The sequence below is a fragment of the Ambystoma mexicanum genome, chromosome 7q (genome assembly GCF_040938575.1).
Source record: "Ambystoma mexicanum isolate Mex_15411 chromosome 7q, UKY_AmexF1_1, whole genome shotgun sequence".
NCBI classification, from domain to species: domain Eukaryota; kingdom Metazoa; phylum Chordata; class Amphibia; order Caudata; family Ambystomatidae; genus Ambystoma; species Ambystoma mexicanum.
Genome location: NC_090941.1, coordinates 240,098,850 through 240,118,217, shown reverse-complemented (window position 1 = coordinate 240,118,217; position 19,368 = coordinate 240,098,850).

Sequence of the window (19,368 nt, the reverse complement as noted above, 5' to 3'; positions counted from 1 at the left end):
GCCAACAGGAGAGAGACAGGGGGCATGAGCAGGGGGTGGGGAGAACAGGAGACAGACACGGGGCATGAGCGGGGGGGTGGGGAGAACAGGAGACAGACACGGGGCATGAGCGGGGGATGGGGCAACAGGAGACAGAAACAGGGCATGAGCGGGGGTGGGGAGAACAGGAGACAGACATGGGGCATGAGCGGGGGGGTGGTGGGCAACAGGAGACAGACACGGGGCATGAGCGCGGAGTGGGGGGTACAGGAGACAGACACGGGGCATGAGCGGGGGTGGGGGAACAGGAGACAGACACGGGGCATGAGAGGGGTGTGGGGGGAAAAGACGACTGACACGGGGCATGAGCGGGGGGGTGGGGGGCAACAGGAGAGAGACACGGGGCATAAGCAGGGGGTGGGGGGTAAAGGAGACAGACACGGGGCATGAGCAGGGGGTGGGGGGCAACAGGAGAGAGACACAGGGCATGAGCGGGGGGGTGGGGGGTACAGGAGACAGACACTGGGCATGAGCGGGGGTGGGGGGCAACAGGAGAGAGACACGGGGCATGAGCGGGTGGGGGAACAGGAGACAGACACGGGGCATGAGCGTGGGGCAACAGGAGAGAGACACAGGGCATGAGCGGGTGGGGGGAACAGGAGACAGACACGGGGCATGAGCGGGGGGTGGGGGGATACAGGAGACAGACATGGGGCGTAAGCGGGGGGTGGGGGGCAACAGGAGAGAGACACGGGGCATGAGCGGGTGGGGGGAACAGGAGACAGACACAGGGCATGAGCGTGGGGCAACAGGAGAGAGACACAGGGCATGAGTGGGTGGGGGGAACAGGAGACAGACACGGGGCATGAGCGGGGGGTGGGGGGATACAGGAGACAGACACGAGGCGTAAGCAGGGGGTGGGGGGCAACAGGAGAGAGACACGGAGCATGAGCGGGGTGGGGGGAACAGGAGACAGACACGGGGCATGAGCGGGGGTGGGGGAACAACAGAGACAGACACGGGGCATGAGTGGGGGTGGGGGGAACAACAGACACGGGGCATGAGCGGGGGTGGGGAGAACGGACACGGGCCATGAGCGGGAGGGTGGGGGGCAACAGGAGACAGACACGGGGCATGAGCGGGGGTTGGGAGGAACAGGAGACAGACACGGGGCATGAGCGGGGGCATGGGGGGCAACAAGAAAGAGACACGGGGCATGAGCGGGTGGGGGAACATGAGACAGACACGGTGCATGAGCGGGTGGGGGGAACAGGAGACAGACACAGGGCATGAGTGGGGGGATGGAGGGGCAACATGAGACAGACACGGGGCATGAGCGGGTGAGGGGAACAGGACACAGACACGGGGCATGAGCGGGGGGTGGTAAGAACAGGAGACAGACACGGGGCATGAGCGAGGGGTGTGAGGGGCAACAGGAGACAGACACGGCACATGAGGGGAACAGGAGACAGATACGGGGCAGGAGGTGGGGAGAACAGGAGACAGACATGGGGCATGAGCGGGGGGAACAGAAGACAGACACAGGGCATGAGCAGGGGGTGGGGGGTGGGGGGAAGGGGAGAGAGACACACGGGGCATGAGCGGGGGTGGGGGGAGGGAGAGAGACACACGGGGCATGAGCGGGGGGTGGGGGAGGGAGAGAGACACACGGGGCGTGAGCGGGGGGAGGGAGAGAGAGACATGCGGGGGGTGGGCGGGGGGGAGAGACACACGGGGCATGAGCGGGGGTGGGGGGGAGGGAGAGAGACACACAGGGCATGAGCAGGGGGTGGGGGGAGGGAAAGAGAAACACAGGGCGTGTGCGGGGGGTGGGGAGAGGGAGAGGAACACACGGGGCATGAGCGGGGGGTGGGCGGGAGGGGGAGAGACACATGGGGCGTGAGCGGGGGGTGGGCGGGAGGGGGAGAGACACACAGGGCATGAGCGGGGGGTGGGCAGGAGGGGGAGAGACACACGGGGCAGGAGCGGGGGTGGGGGAGGGAGAGAGACACACAGGGCATGAGCGGGGGTGGGGGGAGGGAGAGAGACACATGAGGCATGAGCACGGGGTGGGGGAAGGGGAGAGACACGGGGCATGAGCGGGGGTGGGGGGGGAGAGAGACGCATGGGGCATGAGCGGGGGTGGGGGGGAGGGAGAGAGACACACGGGGCAAGAGCGGGGGTGGGGGGAAGGGGAGAGACACACGGGACATGAGTGGGGGTGGGGTGCGCGATAGGGGGAGAGACACACGGGGCATGAGCAGGGGTGGGCGGGAGGGGGAGAGACACACGGGGCAAGAGCGGGGGTGGGTGGGAGGGGAAGAGACACACGGGCATGAGCGGGAGTGGGTGGGGGGCAGGGAGAGTGACACATGGGGCATGAGCGGGGGTGGGAGGGAGAGAGAGAGACACACAGGGCATGAGCGGGGGGTGGGTGGGAGGGGGAGAGACACACAGGGCATGAGCGGGGGGTGGGCAGGAGGGGGAGAGACACACGGGGCAAGAGCGGGGGTGGGGGAGGAAGAGAGACACACGGGGCATGAGCGGGGGAGTGGGGGGAAGGGGAGAGAGACACATGGGGCATGAACGGGGGTGGGGGGAGGGAGAGAGACACACGGGGCCTGAGCGGGGGGTGGGGGGAAGGGAAGAGAGACACGGGGCATGAGCGGGGGTGGAGGGGAGGGAGAGAGACACACGGGGCATGAGTGGGGGTGGGGGGAGGGAGAGAGACACACAGGGCATGAGCGGGGGTGGGCGCGAGGTGGAGAGACACACGGGGCATGAGCGGGGGTGGGGGGGAGGGAGAGAGACACACGGGCATGAGCGGGGGTGGGGGGAGGGAGAGAGACACACGGGGCACGAACGGGGGGTGAAAGGAAGGGGAGAGAGACACACGGGGCATGAGCGGGGGTGGGGGAAGGGGAGAGAGACACATGGGGCATGAGCGGGGGGAAGGGGGAGGGAGAGAGACACACGGTGTTTGTGTGCAGGTGGCAGATCCCGCTCCTCTGCCCTCCGCTGGCCACCGTGTGCCGATGGCGTGAGCGGGGGGCTGGAGGAACAGGGGAGACACGGAGCATGAGTGGGGGTGGGGGGGACAAGAAGGACACATGGGGCATGAGCGGGGGTGGGAGGGGGTGGGAGGAACAGGAGACAGACACAAGACTTACTGTGCAGGCAGAGAGGAACGAAGATGGCGGGCGTCTCTGAAGCCATACGCACTGCACGCTTTCTCCGCATCCAATGAGAGAGCACGTCAGATGTCCGTGGACATCACGCAAGCTGCTTGCCCAATCACCGTCCTGTCCACGGAGCGAACAGGGAAGTGTGTCCGCGAAGCAAACACAGATATCACTAATTTTTTTCACTTACATTTTTGTCATTTTTTTTAAAACTACTGGATGGATTTACACCAAATAAAGCAAAGCACGCTTTTGGGACCAAGGCTCCGCTCCTGCTGAAAATTTGGTGTAAATCCGTCCAGCGGTTTGGGCTGTAGGCGTGAGCAAAGTTTTTTCCCATTATGTCTATGGGAAAAAAAAAGTTTTGGGAACCCGCCTATAACTTTGCCCCCCCTGGACGAATCCTCACCAAACTTTGCAGAGTGACCCAAATACTTTTTTTGCAAAGTTTGGTGAGGATTCGTCCAGGGAGAGCGAAGTTATAAGCCGTCCAAAAAGTGTTCTTCCTATGGAAACACCAACTTAACCATAACTACATGGCCACTACCTACACTATATATATTTCTTTTTTTAATGAAAATTGTTTTAGTTGAATTAACAACTTTTTCAATCGATACATTATCCTTTACAAACATTTCCTTCATTAAACCTGGATAGCAAGATCACAAAATGGTTTAAAATAATTCACATAATGGAAGAGTTTACATAAGTACAAAGAAAGCATTGATTTAGTTAGATAATCTAAAAAACTTCATTTCGAAACTCAGTCTACACAGTATAACGAAATGCAAAAATGAAGACATCGATAAAGGTTTGAAGCAACCTTATCAATGTAAACTCTATTCTATTAAAACACAATTAGGTTCAGTTCTCGCAGATATTGCACAATGTGAATAATAAGTGAAGTATTAGAGGTGTTAAATATAGCAAACCATAAGTCATCTTTGGTTAACAGAGTGAGGTGGTGAAAATATTTGAATAAATAACGAGTTCTCATTTTGACTAATTCTAAACAATCAATTATGGGATGTCTCAAAGTTTGAACAGAGTCAACAAATTTGCAATGGCCACATGTCATGATCTCTGCTTCCAAAAGATCAGGACTTGCCCGACTCCCTTGGAAGCAGACCCATAACCCCGGTTCCGAGTGCCAGCCAGTCCCAATTGGGACCTTTTGGACCCTGTCCTGGCGCCAGTGGCACCAGGCTCATAAAGATGCCCAGTCCCAGCGCTGGAAGCGCCGGCCGGGCTCATAATGCTTGGGTGGACTTACCTGCAGCAGACCATGCTGCTTACTTACCTGCCAGTTGAACCCCTGATCCTCTTCTGTTTGGGACTACTTTTCCTGTTGGGTGGGACAGGAGCCACTCCCTAGGTTCAGAACACTGGAACTCTTCTGGAAAGCAGGAACTCTTTTCTTACCTAGGCGTGGCTGTGGAAGGGGACACCTAAGCACTACAGGAGGCTATTTAAACCACACCCGATGGATTTGCGTTATTCTGCATTCTCTGCAGCAGAACGCTCATCGTGTCTTCTGCTTCTGATCCTGGGCCTAAGGGAACAAAGGCTTACCATCCTGGAATCCAGTCTTCAGCAGCACCTGTAAAGACAAAGAAAGAACAGGTTAGCACTACGGTCTTCAGTGGCAGCGCATCTCTTACCTGGTCCATCGGCTGTCACCAACGCCTCGCGCTGCATTCTGGCATCTGAAAGACAAAGGCTTACCTACTCTTCGCATGCTCCGGAGGTCTTCGCACTGCATTCCGGCATCTGAAAGACAAAAGCTTACCAGCTCTTTGCACGCTCCGGAGGCCTTCGGCACTGCATCCCGCATCTGAAAGACAAAAGAAGGTGCGTTTAAAGACATTGGGCAACTTTATCACTCACGTGCCATTACTCCTTCCCACGCCGAATCCAGTGGGTATTCCAGCACCCTTCAGCTTCTCTAAAGCTCCGAACTTGTACCTGCAAGATAAAAGGGACAGTTAGTGCGCATCGTGAATCAGGCTACAAGCGCTTACTTACGTGCTTCCAGGCGCTTCTATTCCTCACGCGGGTTCGATCCTCAACTCTCATCAGCCCGCCATCCGCCATCGCCGGAACCCTGCAAAACAAGAGATATCATTACAAAAGACTTTTAAGACATTTGAAGTGCCCAGAACTTACCGTTCGTGCAGTTAACGACGGACAGCAGTCCTCTGAGGTCAAGAGGCCTGCACCCTTATCCAGTGAAGAAACTGGTTACGGCACCCTGCCCCGAGGCAGATGGAGAGTTTGGCGTTCACTTACCTAAGACATCTTACTCTTCGAGTCAGACATACAGTGCACAGAGGTCCAGCCCAAAGAGCCAACCGTGTGTTACACATCACCGTTGAAGATACGGCATTCACCCAGTCAAGACCGGCGCGTCTGCGGGAATCAGGTGAGCGTTACAGAACGCAAAGCCTACCGCAAAACTCCCACCCAGGCGCTATGGAAACCTCGGATACCGACCAGCTAGCCCAGTTACTTGGGGAACTAAGAGCAGAAGTGCATGCAGCCCGTCAGGAAACGAATGCTCTAAGAAGGGAACTGATTATTTCCAAGGAGCGAACAGACGATCTCGCTAGACAATTGCTACAGTCACAAGCCGGACAAACTCCGTTACCCGCATCAGGGGGAAATCTTCCTTCAACATCCTCTACGAACCCAGTGCAGATCAACCTACCTGGGAATGTACCTCTGGCTCCGCCCGAACGATTTTCTGGTGACCCAAAGAGGTTTGCAGTATTTATTAATCAGTGCCGGTTGCACTTCTTATGCCGGCCAGCAGCCTTTCCAACTGATCAAGCTAAGGTAGCTTTCGTGCTTTCGTACCTTAGTGGCAATGCGGCAGACTGGTCGATCCCTCTAGTTAATCAAGATGATCCGGTTCTCCATGATTTTCAAGCTTTTCAGCTCAGTATGGAAAAACTGTTTGCAAGACATTCACAGGGGCAGGCCTTGGACAATGAGCTCCTTTCATTGCGACAGGGTAATCAAGACCTTTTGGCTTATATTGCGTCTTTCAACAGACTGATAGTGGAAACTCGATGGCCTGAGGACAAAAGGATTACGCTGTTTTATAGAGGTCTACGTGGAGAGCTCAAAGATGTGTTAGCCCAAGTAGTGAATCCCCCGCAAGACTGTTCGGACTATATTGACTTAGTCATTCAAATTGACCACAGACTGCAGAACAGGAAGGCCGATCGTTCCAAGTTTGATGCTCGAGTATTTTCCAAACCACCAACTCCTACCAAAGGAGTAGACTCCGGGGAACCCATGCAAATAGGGGGCCTGAAAGGACCACTAACACAAAAGGAGCGGGAAAGGAGAAAACAGCTGCAATTATGCCTCTATTGCGGAAACTCGGGGCACTTTCTTCGAGACTGTCAGGTGAAACCAGCCAAGAAGGCAGTAGGAGATGCAGTTACCAGGGTCACAAACTCTGAGCAGGGAAACAACCTCGCCCGACAAGAATAGAGGTCCTCTTGCCGAGCGTTAAAACCAGTTCCGTGACCTCGCATTTCGTGATACCTATGGTCCTCATTAGCCCTGAACATCCAGATCGTTTACATGCGATTGAAGCTTACGTCGACAGCTGTGCCATCAGCAATTATGTGGATCATGAAATGGTTTTGAGGATGAATCTGACTCTTTGTCCAAAGGCTGTAAAGGACGTCATTACTATGGTGGATGGTACGGAGATAGCCTCCGGACCAGTAACGCATACCACCCAAGAAGTGACGCTAGTAAGTCAAGATGGACACCATGAGAAGATCGTGTTCGATGTGATCAAGGCCCCTCAGTTCCAGATTATTCTAGGAATTCCTTGGTTAGAGAAGCACAATCCTCAGATCGATTGGCGAGCAAGAACGGTTCAGTTTCCAGAATGTGTCTCTACTTGTCACCCTCGACCTGGTGTTGCACTGGCAGCAATTTCCTCGGAGGCTCCCCAGTTACCTCCTGAATACCTCGAATTCCAAGATGTTTTCCGGAAGGATCAGGCTAACTCTCTACCTCCTCATAGGTCTTATGACTGCCAGATAGACCTGATACCTGGATCTACTCCTCCTTGTAGTAGAATTTATGCCCTCACCGAGCCTGAGAATCTTCACCTCCGACAATACCTGGATCAATACCTAGCGAATGGGTTTATTCGTCATTCCAAGTCCCCTGCTTCCTCAGCTTTGTTCTTCGTTCCAAAAAAAGAAGGGGACCTTAGAACTTGTATAGATTATCGCGCCCTGAACCAGATCACCGTTAAGAATAGATATCCGTTACCTTTGATCCCTGAACTCCTGGACCAAGTCAGAAAAGCATGCATATATATAAAGCTGGATCTTAGAGGAGCCTACCACTTGGTACGAGTAAAAGAGGGCGATGAATGGAAGACGGCCTTCCGCACCAAGTATGGGCTATTTGAATATCAGGTCATGCCCTTCGGACTTTGCAATGCCCCGGCCGCCTTTCAATATTTTATGAACGATGTCCTCAGAGAGCTCATAGATGTGTGTGTTGTTGTTTACATTGACGACATCCTCGTTTATTCTTCATCGGAAACTGAACATCGGAAACACGTGAAAATGGTCCTCGAGAGATTGCGTCAACACAAACTTTTCGCTAAGTTGGAAAAATGTGTTTTCAACGTGACTGAAGTTGAATTCTTGGGATTCATATTATCACCTAGCGGAGTGCGTATGGATTCAAAGAAGGTTGATGCAATTCTCAAATGGCCATCGCCATCCTCCGTAAAAGGTGTTCAAAGCATGTTAGGCTTCGCTAACTTTTACAGCAGGTTTATTCCGAATTCTCTCGAATAGTCCAGCCCATCACCGCCTTGTTAAAGAAAAACAAACGTTTTGAATGGTCTACCGAGGCGGAACAAGCTTTCCAGAATTTGAAGACTAGATTTATCTCTGCACCGATCTTAAAACATCCTCGCCCAGAACTCCCCTACATCGTTGAAACTGATGCTCCGAGCCTTGCCATGGGGGCAGTTCTATCACAAAAGGACCCAGTAACCAATCAGTTGCATCCCGTGGCATTTTGGTCCCGCAAATTCTCGCCTCCTGAAATCAATTACACTATTACTGATAAGGAACTTCTAGCTATCAAGTCCGCCTTTAAGGCTTGGCGGCATTATCTTCTGGGGGCCCGACACACCGTTACTGTGATTACAGATCACCGAAACCTGCAATATTTGAAAACCGCAAAAGCTCAATCCTCTAGGCAACTCCGTTGGGCACTATTCTTTGCCGAGTTTGACTTCATAATTACCTATCGACCTGGTACAAAAAACGGTAAAGCTGATGCCCTTTCTCGGATGGGAGTTGAAAGAACATTTGATCAATCCTAAACCTGTACCTATCATTCCCGAACAAAGAATTCTAGGTGTAATCGCCACACAATCCATAGAGGAAGTTAAGGATAAAGCCAGGCTACTGGTAACTCCAGCAGACATACAGAATTGGCATCTGCAGGGAAAGGACTTTACGGTGAAGGACAATCAATTATATTTCCAAGAACGGTTATACCTGCCCAGCACAGATTTACAGAAAAAGGTAATCTCTTGTTATCACGATTCTTTAATGGAAGGACATCCCGGTATGACCAAGACCTCGGAAAAGATCAAGCGCTACTTCTGGTGGCCGTCTTGGAAAAAAGATACCAGAGACTTTATAATGTCCTGTGGAGTATGCGCCCAAAACAAGAGTCAAAAGGAAAAACCAGGCGGCCTCTTACGCCCTATTGACATCCCGCCTCGCCCTTGGCGTACGCTTTCTATGGACTTCATCACCGATCTACCTCCATGCTCCGGATACAATACGATCCTAGTAATCGTGGACCTATTCTCCAAGATGGCGCATTTCATTCCACTCAAAGGCTTACCAACAGCAGCAACTCTGGCCCGAGAATTTCTCGAAAACATCGTCCGACTGCACGGTTTTCCTTCAGTTCTAATTTCGGATCGAGGTAGTCAATTTATTTCTCATTTTTGGCGAAGTTGCTGTCGGTCGGCTCGAGTTGATGTGAGACTTTCGACCAGCCACCACCCTCAAACCGACGGACAAACCGAGAGGACCAATCAAACTCTGGAACAGTATTTGCGCTGCATGCTACAACAAACTGAAAAAACTTGGAAAGATATCCTTTGGATAGCCGAATATGCCTACAATAACTCTGTCCACTCGGGAACTGGGAAGACCCCGTTTTTTCTTTTATACGGTAGTCACCCTCGAACCTCGGAGTTGGATCCACTCCAAGATCTTGGAACACCAGCAGTAGACCACCTGCATTCTACAATCACCCAAGCCTTTAAGGAAGCCGTTTCTTACCTTCAAAGGGCTAAAGAACAATACAAGAAAGGAGCAGACCAACATCGGAAGGAAGCCCCCCAATATCAAGTAGGAGATCAAGTCTGGTTATCCACCAAATATCTACCTCTAAAAGGACCACGCACATTCAACCCAAGATACCTTGGTCCCTATTCCATCACTACCATAGTAAATCCAGTAGCGGTCAAGTTGGACTTGCCCCCTCACATGAAGAAACATCCGGTCTTCCACGTCTCTCTATTAAAACCTGTGCAACCTCAAACCCGACTAACTACATCTCCAAAACCTATTCTAGTTGATGGAGAACTCGAGTTTGAAGTCAAAAGCATCCTGGATTCCAAGATCTCCAAATCTAAACTATTTTACCTGATTGACTGGAAAGGCTATGGTCCCCAAGAAAGATCCTGGGAACCTGCAGAATATGTCCACGCGCCTCGTCTAATCAAAAGATTTCATCGAACATTTCTTAACAAGCCCAAACCCCCGGAGAAGCCCGGTTTGGGAGGGGCCTTGAGGGGGGGTGCTGTCATGATCTCTGCTTCCAAAAGATCAGGACTTGCCCGACTCCCTTGGAAGCAGACCCATAACGCCGGTTCCGAGTGCCAGCCAGTCCCAATTGGGACCTTATGGACCCTGTCCTGGCGCCAGTAGCACCAGGCTCATAAAGATGCCCAGTCCCAGCGCTGGAAGCGCCGGGCTCATAATGCTTGGGTGGACTTACCTGCAGCAGACCATGCTGCTTACTTACCTGCCAGTTGAACCCCTGATCCTCTTCTGTTTGGGACTACTTTTCCTGTTGGGTGGGGCAGGAGCCACTCCCTAGGTTCAGAACACTGGAACTCTTCTGGAAAGCAGGAACTCTTTTCTTACCTAGGCGTGGCTGTGGAAGGAGACACCTAAGCACTACAGGAGGCTATTTAAACCACACCCGATGGATGAATCTTGCTTTGCGTTATTCTGCATTCTCTGCAGCAGAACGCTCATTGTGTCTTCTGCTTCTGATCCTGGGCCTAAGGGAACAAAGGCTTACCATCCTGGAATCCAGTCTTCAGCAGCACCTGTAAAGACAAAGAAAGAACAGGTTAGCACTACGGTCTTCAGTGGCAGCGCATCTCTTACCTGGTCCATCGGCTGTCACCAACGCCTCGCGCTGCATTCCGGCATCTGAAAGACAAAGGCTTACCTACTCTTCGCATGCTCCGGAGGTCTTCGCACTGCATTCCGGCATCTGAAAGACAAAAGCTTACCAGCTCTTCGCACGCTCCGGAGGCCTTCGACGCTGCATCCCGCATCTGAAAGACAAAAGAAGGTGCGTTTAAAGACATTGGGCAACTTTATTACTCACGTGCCATTACTCCTTCCCACGCCGAATCCAGTGGGTATTCCAGCACCCTTCAGCTTCTCTAAAGCTCCGAACTTGTACCTGCAAGATAAAAGGGACAGTTAGTGCGCATCGTGAAGCAGGCTACAAGCGCTTACTTACGTGCTTCCAGGCGCTTCTATTCCTCACGCGGGTTCGATCCTCAACTCTCATCAGCCCGCCATCCGCCATCGCCGGAACCCTGCAAAACAAGAGATATCATTACAAAAGTCTTTTAAGACATTTGAAGTGCCCAGAACTTACCGTTCGTGCAGTTAACGACGGACAGCAGTCCTCTGAGGTCAAGAGGCCTGCACCCTTATCCAGTGAAGAAACTGGTTACGGCACCCTGCCCCGAGGCAGATGGAGAGTTGGGCGTTCACTTACCTAAGACATCTTACTCTTCGAGTCAGACATACAGTGCACAGAGGTCCAGCCCAAAGAGCCAACCGTGTGTTACACATCACCTTTGAAGATACGGCATTCACCCAGTCAAGACCGGCGCCTCTGCGGGAATCAGGTGAGCGTTACACCACAAGACCTAACTGAGTTAGGGAGATTATTATACAAATCTAGAATATTGTTTGTATGTAGTTGATTGAATCGAAAGCGTAGGAAGGCATCTGCATATTTTCGATCAGGGAATTGCATAAGATATTGTGGGAGGACATTCAAGGCACGTAACTGAAATTAACCCTTTTTTGCTGCTTAGTAAAAGTTAATTTTTTCATAAGTGCAGATCCAATCTTGTCTCCATAGTTTGGACTTGGCTTTGTCAGGAAATTCAAGTAGTAAGATATAGAAATATCTGCATCTTGAAGGATTTGGATACAACTCTTCTTCCATTCTTGAATTGGTTTATATTTTGTAGTATTTAAGATGTTGTTCAGGATAGGAAATAAATTTGATGCTGGATCAGATGAAGTTAAACATTTCCTATAAATTGCTATCATTTGCCAGGAGACAATGGCATGAAGAGAGACAAGTCCTAGTTCATACCTAATTAGGGCAATACGGGTACATGAAGGAACCGGGAGAATATGCTTCCAGAAAATGCCCTCAAGTAAATCCCACCTCTGGGGTTGATCTTAGTTTGACTTCCATATGTGATTATTGGTACATCTTTTTGAAGATCGAATATTCTAGCAGGCAAAATGGAAAATGTCCCATAATTTGTCTGGAGTGCTTTGCCTTGGATTGCTAGAAGTCTCATTGTAGAGGAGAGTTCAGACTTGTAGGGTTGGTCTGAGGGGTGTGTGCTTATATTTACACCAAGATATTTAAATTCCTGAATTTGAGTTAAAGAAGTCTTGTCCAGTTTCCAATTGAACTTGTAGTTCGAGGGGTGTCGCTGGGACTGGAATATACGAATATTGGACTTAGAGGTGTTAATTGTTAGGTCGTTCTTTACAGAGTAATCAGACAAAGCAGTACGTTTCCTCTGTAGACCAATGGGAGTCCTGTCCAACAACATGAGATCATCAGCATAGAGTAAATAAGAGATTTCATAATCTCCCAACTTAGGCGAGAATGAATGAACAGACTTCAAAACATGATACAAATGATTGATATAAAAGTTTAAAAGAATTGAGGCGAACGGACAACCTTGTTTAAGGCCGAAGTCAGTTTTGATTGGCTGAGATAATAAACCATTAGTTGTTAGTTTAACTCTCACTGAAGTCTTGGTGTAAAATTGATGAATTAAAAACCTAATGCACAATGGACAGTTTGCTTTTAAAAGTTTATACCAAAGAGTTTGCCTCGAGACAGAATCAAAGGTTGCTTAAAATCTATAAAAGCCACAGAGACAGGTTGCTTAGATAAAATGGCTTGTTGTTTTATAATGGACAGAATTAAAAGATTTAGTGCTGTACCAAGGCCAGGTACGAATCCCAATTGGTTTATGTCCATCAGTTGATTTTCAGTTAGCCGTTTAGTACAATCCCGTAAAACCAGTTTAGCAAACATTTTCCCAGGAGCTTCTAATAGAGCTATAGGTCTATCGTTGTTCGGGTCAGATCTATCTCACTTTTTAACGATGGGAATAATTATAGCTGTTGCCAAGATGGCAAAATTTGGTTTGTTTCGATTACTCTCTTAAAAATAGTTTCCAAAAGAGCAGCCCATTTTTCTGGATAAGCTTTTAGTATTGCATTAGTCAATTGATCAGGACCTGGAGCTCTTGAGGCACTTCGTTTTTTAATTATAAATATAATAACTAAGTTTGGTTAAAACCGGCTGCTGTAAACAAAGGTCGCTTTGTTCCTGATCAGATTTCAGCAAAAGTGTTTGATAATGGGAAGTCCACGTGGTTTCGGACATGGGGTCAAAAGAACAGACTTGTTCACATCGTAAGGTACGTTATTAATGACCTTATATATTTCACCTGCCGATTTAGAGACAAGTGCTTTCAGCATAAGTTTGGCTTTCTCTTGTTTGTGGAGAAAAAGCTGTTGTTTAATTTTATTTTTGTATTTATTTTTTAATTGGGTCTTATCTCTTTGCTCATTTTAGCAGCAGAGGTTTTCAGAGCACATTTTAACTCCTTTTTGAGGACAGCAATTGCTGAGATTTGAGAATATTTATGAACAAATCTTTGGCGCGTTGAGCCCCCATGTTCTTGGTTCAACATCAGAATGCAATTGTGATCAAATATTTGTTCTAGAGATGAAGGATTTAAATCAGATTGTATGATTCTCTGATGAAGTTTAGTAATTAGGTTAGGGAACCATTTAAGGCGTTTCCTGGCATTATTTACACCTTGATGGGGAGTAAAATAGACAGGATTATTCACACTACGGGGAACCCAGCAGAATTTGAGGATATTATGATCGCTGGAGATAGCTGGTAAAACCTCAAAGGCAGCTATTTAGTTTTTTGCATCAGTAGAAATATAGACATAATCTAAAACGGAATTGCTCTGGTTTCTTGTCCAGGTAGGTTTGGGGGGAGAGTCTTCAGGCGTGGAGCCATTCAACAATACAAGGTTTATCGCCTCCATTATAGACAGCCATTTTATAGCTCTTATATTAGAAAGAGAATTGGAATTGAAGAGACTATTGAGATTGAAATCGCCCACAATTATTCTTGTCTTAATGTCGGATTCAAGTAGTGCTTGATTCAATATATTTTCAATTTTATCGATAAACTGGGAAGCAGTGGGAGAAGACGGATTCCAATAGATGTTTATTAGCAGACTACTTGGGAACAGAGGATGTGATGTATTAGAGGGGGATAATTTAACAGCTTGGATGCCAGGATCAGTGGAGGACCAAGTAGAGAGTGATAGTTGGGAGTCGTTGTGAATAGCACCCAGTAACCCTGCAGCCGGGCGTCCTCTAGTCGAGGCTTGAACAGCTTTAATCTGGTGATTAACCCATATTGGAACAGACAACATCCAGGTCTCTTGTAGAGCTACTTTATCAAAGGCATTTAAATTAGAGGAATCAGTAAAGAGCAAATGCGAGAAATCTCTAGTGTTCAAGATGCTAAGGAGCAAGTGTGATTACAATCTACAAAGTTGTCCTAGTAGGGAGCCTTCAGAACATTGCCTTTTGTAGCATTTTTGATCCAATCCCATTCAGAAGGCGGAGGATTATTACTAGGTCGAGAATCACTCATACATTTACAGCAAGAAGCTTTGTTATGTTCAGTGAGGGTTTTATGGTTAGAGTTTGATTGAATCAGACTCAAAGGAGGAGGCTCATTGCTCATTTGAGGTGGTAAAAAAGCTTCAAGGCACATACCTTTGGTGTGTAATAGCTGTCTTGCACTCCACACTAAATTTTTAACGATTTGGGAGGGTATAATGATCACCGTAATATCTTGCTGAGACAGATTTGGGTATCTCACTGCACTAATGTCACTTGAGTTTATCTGGGTTAATGAGTTGATAGAATTGAAAACTGTAAGGATTGTTGTACGATTTGGGAAGGGATCAGTGTAAAGACTGTCAAGCATAGTAATGCAAATGTTCTCGTCTTTTAGAACTGAAGGATTTGGAAAGTATCTGCCTGGCCTAGGATCATTATGAAGTATATCTAGAGGGTGTTGTGGGGAGAATCTAACCGGAGGACCAGTCATAGTAGAAGAGGTGGCTATCATTCCATTTGTTACCGGCATATGTTGTAGAATAGGATTTTGAGCTAGCTTAGGTGCCAAACTAGAAACACTAGAGGACACTGGAATTACTGAAGTAAGTCTTTCTGCCTGGTTAATTATAGTCATTGGCGATTCTTTTTGCCTTTGTTCAATTGTTTTAAAGGAATTGAAGTCCATGTCAAAATGTACATGGAAGGTTGGGAGCACCTGTTGATGGCTACGAGGAACATCATGTAACCCAAGTTGAACATCCTGCACAATTTGATTAGAGTCTTCAGGGTACACTGATAGGTTCATAAGTTGATCATGAGTGTTGTTCATGCTGAAATTATTAGAAGGATCACAATCAGGTAAAGGTACATTACATGAAAGATTTTCAATAACCGGAATTTTACCTTTGGAGACACCAAGGACTGAATCAGAGGGCAGAATTGCGGTCGTAGCCGAGATTGACGACGTAATCAAAGGATCACTCAGCAACTCTGCTGACCCATTGGAAACAAGCTGAGGTACTGAGATGTTGGAAATCAATTTCTTAGTTTTTGATTTAGAGTTTTCATTTTTTGGTGGAGGTGTAATATTTTTAGATTTCTTGTTTTGCCTTTGATCAGATTTCTGATGAAGATTACTGTCATTAAAACTTTGAGAAGTTTGTTTTCCATTTCCTTTTCTCCGCCGCCCTCTATTATGCAAAAGTCTGGAGAAAAGATCATAGAATGTTTTTTCTATGATTTGAATGTCAGGTGAGCCATCATTGATGTCAACAGAATGTGGCAGCAATTGGGAATCAGAATTAGGTTGGATTACAATGTCCATTTCATCAGTTCGAAGAGTGTCCAAAGGTATTACAGATTGGATGTCCGGAACATGTGAGAAAACAGTTGACAATTTTAATGCAGGAGTAAGGCTATTTGCTATATTTGTAGCAACCCAATCAAGTTTATTGTGCAGAAGTAGTAGGGACTCATTTTGCATTTTGTGTGGTTGTTCGAAAATCTATCACTTCATACAGTTTGGTTAAAGTGAAAATACTGGTGTTGATCGCTATTAAAGCAGCTTCTTAAGCAGGATTTGAAATTGACGGAAATCATGGGCGAGGCACAGGTTTAGAAAATGAAGAAACAAACGATGATTCATAGTCACCAGGAGAAATAATGTCCTCATGATCGTCGGTGGGATAAAGCTCAGGGGATTTAGACAGACCTGAGTTGTTAGCCTCATTTGAATGCAAAGATTGGGGAGTCACAGGTTTGGAATTGCCAGGGGCTGACTTTTGAGTAGAATAGGAAACTGGAGGTGGAAAGGAGTGGGTGGGATTAAGTGGATTCAGTGAGGGATGATTTGCCAGATTAGAGTAGTCATTTCTCACATAGGAAGGATTAAATAAACTGTGAATATAGAGGTAAAGAGGTTGAAGCTTAAGAAGATGACACTGCAGAATTGGCGTCTGGTTCCATTGAAAATGCAGGTAAATAGCTTGGGGTACGATAGGTTTCAGCAGTGGTCGGGTCAGTTGAGGCTGAGATGCAACGTTGCATTGTTGCATCAGAGAGAAGCATTGGAACACTAGGGACATCTGAGGGGTGTTGAACCAAAGCGCAATGTTGCAGGATCATGTTGGAGTTGGGAATTACTGTTAGTGACCTTACCGGCACACTAGCATTAATCTCAGCATTGTGAAGGAAATTTCGATTATCGGGTGAAAACCGATATTTTATTTTTTGAGGCAGGTCTGGATTTACCCTGGCCATCGTTAACTGGGGATTTCAATAGCAACTGGCGTTGCATTAAGAGGGTTGGAATATGGAGCATACCAGCTGTAAGTCGATTCATTTTGCTACTCTTCAGTGGATTGAAATGACAGAGAACAGCGGGTTGATGGCAGCAGTCAAATCTATCAAATTGCGGTCGTAAAAACACACAAGCGCAGACAGCTGACAGAGGGCTTTCTGGAAGGGTTTTCAGACTCTCAACCAGCTGGAGAGATTCTCAACAAAAAAACGAGGTAAATGAAGAAGGGTAACCCAATGACATGCTGACACACTGCACCGCGGCTCAGCGGTCAGCAGTCAGTACTCTGATGGTACCCTGATGGTACAATATATAAATATATATAAATATATATTTTTATAGTACAATAATTGGACATTCCTTTATTATGGACTGTTATACTTCACTCTTTAGGTTGGAACATAATCACATTCACACTCCTCTTGAGAGGATAGTCATTCCTTAGGCCATGTTACCAAATGTGGTGAAGGAGGTATATCTCTTAATTGTACCTCGTTTACCTTTATGATTGTGCTATTATTTTGTAGAAGTATGAGGGCTTAGTAGGCGATTTAGCCTCTATTCATCCCTAACATCCTGCAGAGCAGAAGTCAATTTGACAGACCTGTGAAGAGCCAATTCAACTGCCTATGAATCTGGAAGGGATAGATGGCATATGCCACTAATAACACAATGTGAACAATGGACTTGGCCCTGCTAACCATATGTCTGCCGAAACATCTTCACTGAAAAACCATCAATGGAAAGAGCTCAGAGAGTAGGTAAAATGGAAGGCACCAGAGCTGTATCCAGATCAATCCTTATCATGTTTCTGAAATTTACTAAACCGTGACTGTAGCCTGAAGGAAGCAATTGAACTGTGATTAATTTACTGGCGATGCTCAGCCTTGCACCAGGAATAGTCAAAAGAATAAGCAGAAAAGAGAAATATGTTTAAAGAAGCACAATGTACAGCTAGGGAAATGGACCTAAGATACACCCCCTCATCCATCCTATCCCTTAAGGTGTACGACCCCAAGGGGGAGTGCAGGTGACTCAGATGGAAGCAGGAGCAAATGTTATGGGATTGGAATCACGCTACACATGCTCTTAACAATGGCCAGTTCTTGAAAACCTGACCTGACAATGATAAAGGGGGGGGGATATTAAATTAAATGTATCATTGAACATACTCCTTTAGGCATAGACATGCCATTAAAGAAGATGAACCTAACAAAAGTTAATTGGAGTTAGCAACTCTAATAATAAGGAAGCTGGTAAGCGGTTGGCTTTCAATTATTTTTAGTATCATAATTGTCTACACACTGGTGGGACACCATCAGGGTTTTTGTGCAAGAGCAACAGGTTTTAAATCAAATCAAAACTTAAAATCAATTGACTATTTCTACTCATGATGAGCATTTCCTCTGAGAAGAAACTTTGCATCCACCAGGTTGAAGTAAGGCAAGTGTCCCCTAACACCGCATGCACTGTCTACTAAGGCGAAGGCATGGTCTTGTAATGTGGTGCTCCCCAAAATAGTGTTTCCTCATGGAGCAAAGCATCCTTCAATTAAGTTGCTTATTCAGGATGACTGTGATGGAAGCAATGTCCTGGAAATATGAGGTAAAGCAGGGAATTTGGAGCGGAAAACAGGCACAGTTGACAGAGTCCGAAGGTGGGACCTTTTCGTGTGGAACCCAACAAACAAATAGCCTATGCCTTAATGGTGAACTGTTAGGTTGTTACTAAGCCTGTGCAAAATGTCTAGCACAAAACTCAAATCACCCAAATTGCATTTGATCTCTCTACGGTGAACATCAGACACATTGTTTAAATATTTGTCTACGAAGTTCGGCCACATGTCTTTAAAAGTGACCCATGGTTGGAACTCCTATTCAGTCTCAGGCAGCTTTCACAGAGACAGAGAGTTGGTGTTGGAGGCACATTTAAGATATCTAATGAAGGGCTAAATAACTGGAGTGAATTTGGAGTAGTTTTAAAAGTAATGGTAGGGAGAGTTAGAGTGTTACTCTGCCCGAGAAAGAGAGTGATATTGAGAGTTTGTTTTGATTTTACTGAGCTTAATGACACAGCGATTGGGAGTTGGTGAATGAGACAAGTGCCATCAACAGACATTTGGGGAGGAGGTTGACACATCAGTCTGTGTCCGTCTCTTGATGTAGGTGGACAAGACACATACCATTTGGGTGATACCTGGGAGGAGGAATGGGGGGGGGACTGCAAAACCTTGAAGGCAGCTTTTGGGAGAAGCAAACTTACCTGATCTTATGGGGAGGGACCATCAGACATTTGGGAGGTTATTGGCACATTCATCACTGTTAATCTCTTGAAGATATAGACTGGCTTATATTGAGGGCTTCAGTCTATCCATATATTTGTGTGTGTCCTGGCATGTTTGCACTTTGCATCAAGAATAAAAGCAAACATAGGTGTGATTACCTGGTGCAATGGCCTGTCTTGGTGTAGCCAGGCTGGATGTACTTTCCTTCTGTGGCACTATCTTTTTACTCACTTGGAGTTTTTAAATTGTAATTGTGATGCTCGAAATGCAGAAATGCATTGGAGGGACATGGCCTCCCTGTCCTTGTACTGTAGT